Source organism: Pteropus alecto, unplaced genomic scaffold, assembly GCF_000325575.1.
Source record: "Pteropus alecto unplaced genomic scaffold, ASM32557v1 scaffold57, whole genome shotgun sequence".
NCBI lineage: Eukaryota > Metazoa > Chordata > Mammalia > Chiroptera > Pteropodidae > Pteropus > Pteropus alecto.
The window spans coordinates 2,747,415-2,755,526 of NW_006442508.1; positions in this window are offsets into that span (position 1 = coordinate 2,747,415).

The window sequence follows — 8,112 nt, forward strand, 5'->3', positions numbered from 1 at the left end:
GGGACAGCCACTATGGAAAACAGTATGGAGGTTCCTCAAAAAACCAAGAATTGATCTACCATATAATCCTGCAATTTCTCTACTGGATTTTTACCCCAATGACTTGAATACCCATATTCGAAAAGACATTTGCACGCCGATGTTCATAGCAGCATTATTCACAGTGGCCAGGACATGGAAGCAACTGAACTGTCCTATGATAGATGATTGGCTAAAGAAGCTGTGGTACATATATACAATGGAATATTACTCAGCCGTAAGAAGAAATGAAATACTGCCATTTGCAACAACATGGATGGACCTTGAGATAATCATGCTAAGTGAAATAAGCCAGACAGAAAAAGCCGAATATCACATGATATCACTTATATGTGGGATATAAACCTAAAAGCAACAAATGCACAGGACAAATAAACAGAGACTCATGGACATGAACTATATAGACTAATGGTTACTAGAGGTGGGGGGATGGAACGGGTAGATAGATAGTTAAAGGGGGTCTATTATAGGGGGATAGGGGGAGGGTGAAGTGGGTAAAGGGGATCAAATATGCTAGTTAAAGGAAACTGGACTTTCAGTGGTAAACACACAATAAAATATACAGATATCAAATTATAATGTACACCTGAAAATTATATAATTGTATTAACCAATGTTACCCCGATAAACTTAATTAAAAAAATAGAGATGAGAAGATGTGGATGAGGTCAGATATACCCACTATGAACCTTCACTGTCAGAAGTCTATGGGATATAAACTACTCTCCCATGATGACGCTTAAGAAACTCACTGAAAATAGCACGAACTCTAAACAAAAATGTGAAGGAAATAAGTAAAAATTGCTTTAATGCCTCCATCCTATGGTTGAATTGCTCAGATCACATGTCCTAGGTTCCTAGAATTTTTACAATTCCTCTCATTCTCCTACTCCTTGACCTCAAAGCACTTATAGTCTATTTGGGGAGACAGATAAACAATAAACACACAAAAATATAATTATAAATTGTCTCAAGCATGATGAAAGGAAAGAAAGAGTACTATCAGAATATAATAGAGCTTTAGAGGAGAGACTTAATGTGACGTGATATTTATGTAAGCATGTGAAAGTTGAGTAGGGCTTGGACAGGCAAAAAGTAGGAGAAAGAAAATTCTAGGCCAAGGCCCCAAAGAGGAAGAGGGCTTGGTGTATTAAAGAAGAAAAAGAAGCATAGTTTGATTCAGACAGAGAGGAGAGTGATGTGAGAGATGAAGATGGAAAAGTGGGCAAGGGCCCAGGACTTAATTAGAAGTCAAGCTGTCATTCTAGGTACCTTGGGGAAACCAATGAAAGGGAGTATTGTGGTTGAAGAGTTTTAATAAGATCAGATCTACATTTTAAAAAGATTACTCTAGCTGCTGCATGGAGAAAAGAAAGAGCAAGTAGCACAAGAGTAAAGGAGGTGAGAGACCACTTAGGAGGCTACTGAAGGAATAAAGTGACAGGGGGGTCATGAGTTGGAGTAGGGTGAAGGCAAATGGATAATGAGAGAATCAGATACATTCACAACATATTTAAGAGCAAAGTTTTAAACATTAACTCCATTGGCATTTTGAGCTAGGTAATTTGTTATGGGTTTTCCTTTCATTTCTGGATATTTAGCAGCATCCCTGGCCTCTTCCTCTGCTAGTAGTACTCCCTGCTTTCCACTCTCCTCATTGCAAAAACAAAAAATGTCCTTATATAAGGCAGGTACCCTTTATTAAATATCCCTTTGAGGGCAAAATGCCCCCTCATAGAGAACCAGTATTATAGAGGGACAATTTATAGGAATGGGTAATGGATTAGATATGGGGGATAAGGAGATGGGAGGTATCATGAATGACATTCATTTGAACAAAGAAGTAGATGGATGTGTGATTTATCAAAATGCAATGACATGAGGGGTTGAATATTTGGGTGCATGTGTATAAATATAAGGAGTTCATCTTAGATATTGTATATCTAGATGCCCAGGAAACTTCAAACAGCGTCAGAGAGACAGTTGCTTAAACGTACCAAGAGATTTTAGCTGGAGATATGAGGAACCATGGATTAAACATGGTCACTGATGGTGAAAATGCAAATGAGAAATGAATGGGTCTGGGGACTGAACAGAGAGGAAATCTAATATTCATATATGTGAATAGAATGTTATATAAAGAGGGGAAAAACCCCAGTGTTTTTCAATAAGTGGTTAGTAAACTATATAGAATGTGGCAGTAAGTTCTAGTTATATCAGGATTGAAAAGTATCCATTGGAGTTGGCCAAAATGGAGGTAACTTTAGTGACCAAAGCCATAATGGGTGGTTTGGAATGAGAGTGGAAGTAGGAAGTTGGTCCATATGTGAAGACAACTATTTCTAACCTTTTTTAAGCAATGAGATAAAAGCACTTTACTAGAAGATATGAAGTGGGTGGCTTTGTAAAAGAAGGCGCATAGTAAAACATGATTAAATCCTGCTGGAAAATCCAGGAAATAAGAAGAGAGGTTGAAGACAAAGGAGAGAAAGGTACTAACAGAGTCACTAAAGTCTTCTGGTGTATAGGGCACACTTACCTTTTACGGGGAGAAAGTTACTTTCTTCATTGTAAAAGAGGGAATGATATTATTATTAATGATGATGATAATGATAGATGGCATTTATTAAGGACTTTTATTGTGTGCCAGGCCTCCCACATGGTTTAATTTATTTAATTCTCTCAGAAAACTTGTGAAATAATCCTATTACTATTTCCATCTGAGAGATGAGAAAACAGAGTTATACAAGTTAAATAACATGTTCAAGTGACAGAGCTTAGAATGTAATGGAACTCACTATAGAACTTATGTTAAACTACCTTACTCCAAGGCCTAAGCTCTTAACAGAGGCAGAAAAAAGAATCGTATCAATTAACCTGCCAGAGTTGTTAAAACCTATGCACTCTTGGTTATTTCTATAAAGTTTTAGGACCAGCTTAAGTTGAATAAAGGTTACTTCTTCATGGTTCCCTACTGTATCTATCTATCTACCTACCTACTTACCTACCTGTCATCTACCTATTATCTATCTCTATGTATGTATGTATGTATGTATGTATGTATGTATGTATGTATGTATGTATCTACTTATTTATTTATTTATTTATTTATTTATTTATTTATTTATTTTATTTTTTTTAAGGAAATCTTATACACTAGCAAGGGAGCTGGGCTGGGCTCAGACAGGACAGACTGATCTTGAAGTGGAAAGAGCTAGAATGTTCTCGAAACTGACTCTTAATTCTCTTTTTCTAGACCAGAGGGAATGTGTTTCCTGCTCCAGGCGAGGCCTTGCTTTCCAAACTAGCTATGAACACTTGCTACCACCTTTCAGAGGCTTTCTACAGTGCCCTTGAAATTGTTTGGTGATTGGCCTAGAATAAAATGACATTGGCTTGCCTGACCCAGGTCCTTTTGTTTATAATGTTAGTCTTATCCCTAAGTTCTGGTGATGATTCTGTTCTTAAAAGCATATAATCCCTGATATTGATCATGGTATCAACCAGGGCCTGAGCCATCTTGCCTTTTGGTTTTCATCTTAAGTTTTCCATGAATGACCTCCATGTGTGTGTGTGTGTGTGTGTGTGTGTGTGTGTGTGTGTGTGTGTGTGTGTGTGTGTTTGCAAATGTTTTTGGTTGTGTTCATGGTTTAAGGGTGCCTTTCTGACACTCAAGGCCTGTTGTGACAAAGTATAACCTTTGGCCATTTTCTGAAGACATGTGAAAAAAAGCAGTTCAAAATTTTATCTGAATAGGTAAATTTATAGCAATGCCTTTTTACCTTACAATGTTACTTGGATAATTTGGTTTCTTTTTAATTTTCAGAGCGACGACACAAATAAATTAGCATTTTAACCTTAACTGCCTTTTTTGATGAGAACACAAGTTCTTATGTCAAGGTATGTAAAAAAGGAGTCAGGGACCCAGAGGCAGTGAGGAAATGGAAGTTGTATTATGCGGCTTATCTAGATGTGCTTGATACTTCCCTCATTAACAATAACAACAAAAAAGAAAGAGTAAGAAAAAGAAAAGGAAAATATTGCTTCCAAGTGAACATGAAAAACCAACAATCATGTGGCTCAAATATTTAGTATGCAGAAGTACCTGAGTCTCTAGTATATTTTCCAACCTGTTCTCTTGAAAGATGCCAGCTTTTGTTTTAAGTCTAGTGTCTAGATCAAAAGAAAGAATAAGCAAAATGAAAGAAATATTGAAGCCTATGGGTAGGAGGAACTTGGGGAATTTCTCAAGTCTCATTAGCCAAAAGGCTTCTACGTATAAATATACATGTATATGTATACACACAAACAGCCCTTGGCTTTGCGGTTACATTTCTAGATTTGTTTTTTAATATTAAAGAGAAATAATCTGATCCGAGGGCTCTGCTTTCAGAAGCAGTCACAGGGCTCAGGTATCAGCAGCTTGTCCCCCGAGTGGAAGTTTATGAGAACTGCAGCTATAATCCTGCAGACTACATATTGGCTGTTCATGGCTTCCTGTCCCAGGAGAAATCGTTTTTCTTTTGGGTATTGATTCAATCTGATGACACACAAAGATTTAAGATGTTTAGAAACTCAGCTCTGCCACATCAAATGTTGGGGGATACCTATAATGCGATGAGTAAAAGCATCATAGCAAATAAAACGCAACCTTCCTTTCTTTTTGAACTAGAGCTCTGCACCATCTGAAACCTTTTGCTATCTACGAAACCCACATTTGAATCAATAACTGGGAGCAGAGCCAGTTCAATCATGTGGTTCTTTGAGGCCCAGCTGAGTGGCTGACAGTAATATTTTTATAAATGATTTAAGGAAATCCAAAGGACTGTTGACCATCATGATATCCTGACATTAGCTTCCTTCTAATATATCAGGGCTGCTAATGAATACTAGCTTTCTCAAAGTTCTTTCCGATCTTGGAGGCAGCACTGAATGAGCTTCTAGACGCTCAGATTTGCACTGAGTTCAACTATTTTTTTTTCTTTTTATTTCTTTAAAAGATCATAAATTATAGTAGCCTTTTTGGTCTCTGAGCAATCTCAGCCCTCAGCTGAGGTAAATGTGCTCAGTAAAAGTGTTTTGACCGATTAGACTTTTGTAATTAGCCCTTCAGTTTTGGAGGGAATAAAAGGAAGCCTTACAGACATAAAGAGATAAAGACTATGCTATGCTTTATAAAATCAACATATGATTTATAAAAAAGAAAAGTATTTCAATAATTTGGGTTCAAGCTGTGATTTCTGGTTAAAAAGTCTTAAACTTTATAGTGCTTTTATAAAGTTTCACATATCTGGTCCTCAACATATAATACTATCCCATTTAATTTCTATTTACTCAGTGATAACATTTTATTGAAGTCATAAATCCTGGAATTCTTGTCTCAGTAGGTTCATTAACTTCAATATTACAGTTCTTAACTCTAATCTGCTTATATAATTAACTATGCTACAATTTAGCAATAATCAAACTTTGATTACATTAAAAAGTGATAGAGTGGAAAAAATGTTAATATTGGTTCTAAACAAATTATTTAAATTCTCAATGTTGCAGAACACTGGCAAGTTTGACACTCGCAGTGTTGAAATGTGGATTTGCCTGGAACAAGTTGGGTAACCTTGGACAAAATTTTAAAAATCTCTTTGAATTTTGATAACAGCATCTGCATATTGGGGATGAAAATATTTACCTTTTAGAGTGTCACTTATTCACTCTATAAATATTTATGAGTAGCCACTGTGTGCCAGGCACTCTTCTAAGTGCTGAGACACAGTATTGAGTAAGATATACAGAGTATTCTCAAGAAGCCTGCCTTCTAGCTGGGGAAGACAGATAATAATTAAATAAACCCATTCTGATAGTCTTAAACAATATTTAGGATATATAACAAGACAATGTTGTTAAAATGCCTTGGCTGATAGGGATGATCCTCCATTAGACAGGTGATCAGGGAAGGCTCCTCTGAGGACTGGACATGGAGGGTGACCTGAATGATAAAATGGCTATAGCCTTGTGAGGGATTACGGCATGAGTGTTTAATTATATTTGTTGCTATTGAGCAGTAAGGATGAGGATAGAGAAATGGCTCAAAACAAGAGCACTTCTGTGGGGGTGATGGGGACAAAAGCTAGACTAGAGTGGATTGTTATTAAAATGATAATCCATACAAAGCGAGTGCTTGGTACACCATGTGTGCTTAAAGTGTGGTAGATATTACTGAGAAATAATGTGGTGTCAGATTTTGTGGGTAGCCTATAGTAGCTACTCTCCTTGCCTCCTTACCCCATGCCCCACTTCTTTTTCTTGAAACACTCCGCTAGCCCTAATCATTCAAGTTTTCCATTCTCCTGTATGCCTAAGGATGAGCCATTATTAGTCTAGGTCTCTTTTCGTAGTGTCATTCCCCTTGCCAGTGACTAGTTTAGGCACAGGCATGCAAACCAGTCTTGGCCAATGGAAATTGAAGGACAGTCTGGTAAAGGCTTCTGGCAAAAGTTTTCTTTGCTAATAAAAATGTATTCATGCTCCTCTCTTTCATCAAATATCAATACATGTGTTTGGGATATCTGGAATTACTGCAGCTATTTGCATAGTGATTCAGAGAGGAACTGTTGAAAACAGGCTGTGGTGGCAGTGCCATCTTTGGATACCTAGATATCTGAGTCTCATGGGAGTACTAAGACAATCTTTAAATCAATGCTTCTCTGAATATGAATTCCACAGAGCTATATATGATGCTGATATTATTTATGAATCACCTAGTGCCAGACATTGTTCTAAGCTTTACTTATTTACAGATTAGTAAACTGAGACCAAATGAAAGTAAGTGATTGGCCTAGGGACATACAGCTAGTAGGATGTAGACTGGGGATTCAAACCCAGTTACTCTAGTCACCATGTACCAGAATCCAGGTTTCTAAAGATTAATTTGGCACAAATAACACTCAAGTTGTATACATTGCTAATTTAAAAACACATATGAAATAAAAATAACTGCTATTTAGACCTTAATATATGATCTATTCTATATGCAGTGCTTTAAGTACATTGTTGCACCAAATCTTCACTGAATCTTGAACTCTGAGAAGATATTATTTTCTGCATTTTATGATTGAGAACAGTACAGAGAAAAGTAAACCATGGAGAGTTCAAGTATGTTGCTCAAAACTATTGGGCTTTAATCCAGGTTTATCTCATTCCAAAGGCTGTGTCCTTAACTATCACACGACTACATTAAAGTTTAACTAAAATTGTGGCATAAACCTGGAGGCTACTAGCACACTGAAGTAGCATTTTGTCTGTAAAAGGGTTTGTACATAGAAAATGCCTTGGAAGAAGTATATTAAGATCAACTGTACTTTTTCTCTGTGTTGGGAAGTATAGTTAAGTTTTACTTTTTAATATATCACTATTATTAAAAGAAAAACTTATAAGTGACTTTTTTTATTAAAAAAAACAGGTTGTTTTGGTCTGCGGATATGGTAACGAGATTCTGGGAAGAGGTGGATTTATCAAGGTAATATAGGATCAATTTGCCACCAACCACCTGGCCAACTGGGCAATTGTTCCTTTCTTTCGTCTTCTATTCCAGCTTCAATTGTAGCTCTAGGTGAGAAGATATTCACTTTGTCCTATCTTATTGTTCACTAAACCCATGCAGGATTTTTTTGGTAAATCAAGAATGTCTTCTTTCCATCTCTGTGGGCAAGACTGAGTAATCAGAGTTTTCATGTCATTGCCTCTCTGCTCCTAAAAAAGTTCTAAAGACAAACAAAACATAATTGCTCAACTATTTATTTTGTGTTGGATTGATTGGCACATTAAATACATGAAAGTAGTATTTTCTTTTCTCATTTGTCTGTAGATAAAATAGCTATGTGTGTTGAGGTGTTGGAGTTCCTTTTCTATTGAGTCTAGCTAATAGCCACATATTTAGCCACAGAACATCAGATGATTACTGAGTTAATAACTCCAATCATCTTTTAGATTTCTACTTCATTTGTATTTGTATAGCAAACAAAACCTTGACAAAACCCTGGCTGATTGCAAAATGGATTTCTTGTGTGAATTGCCTAT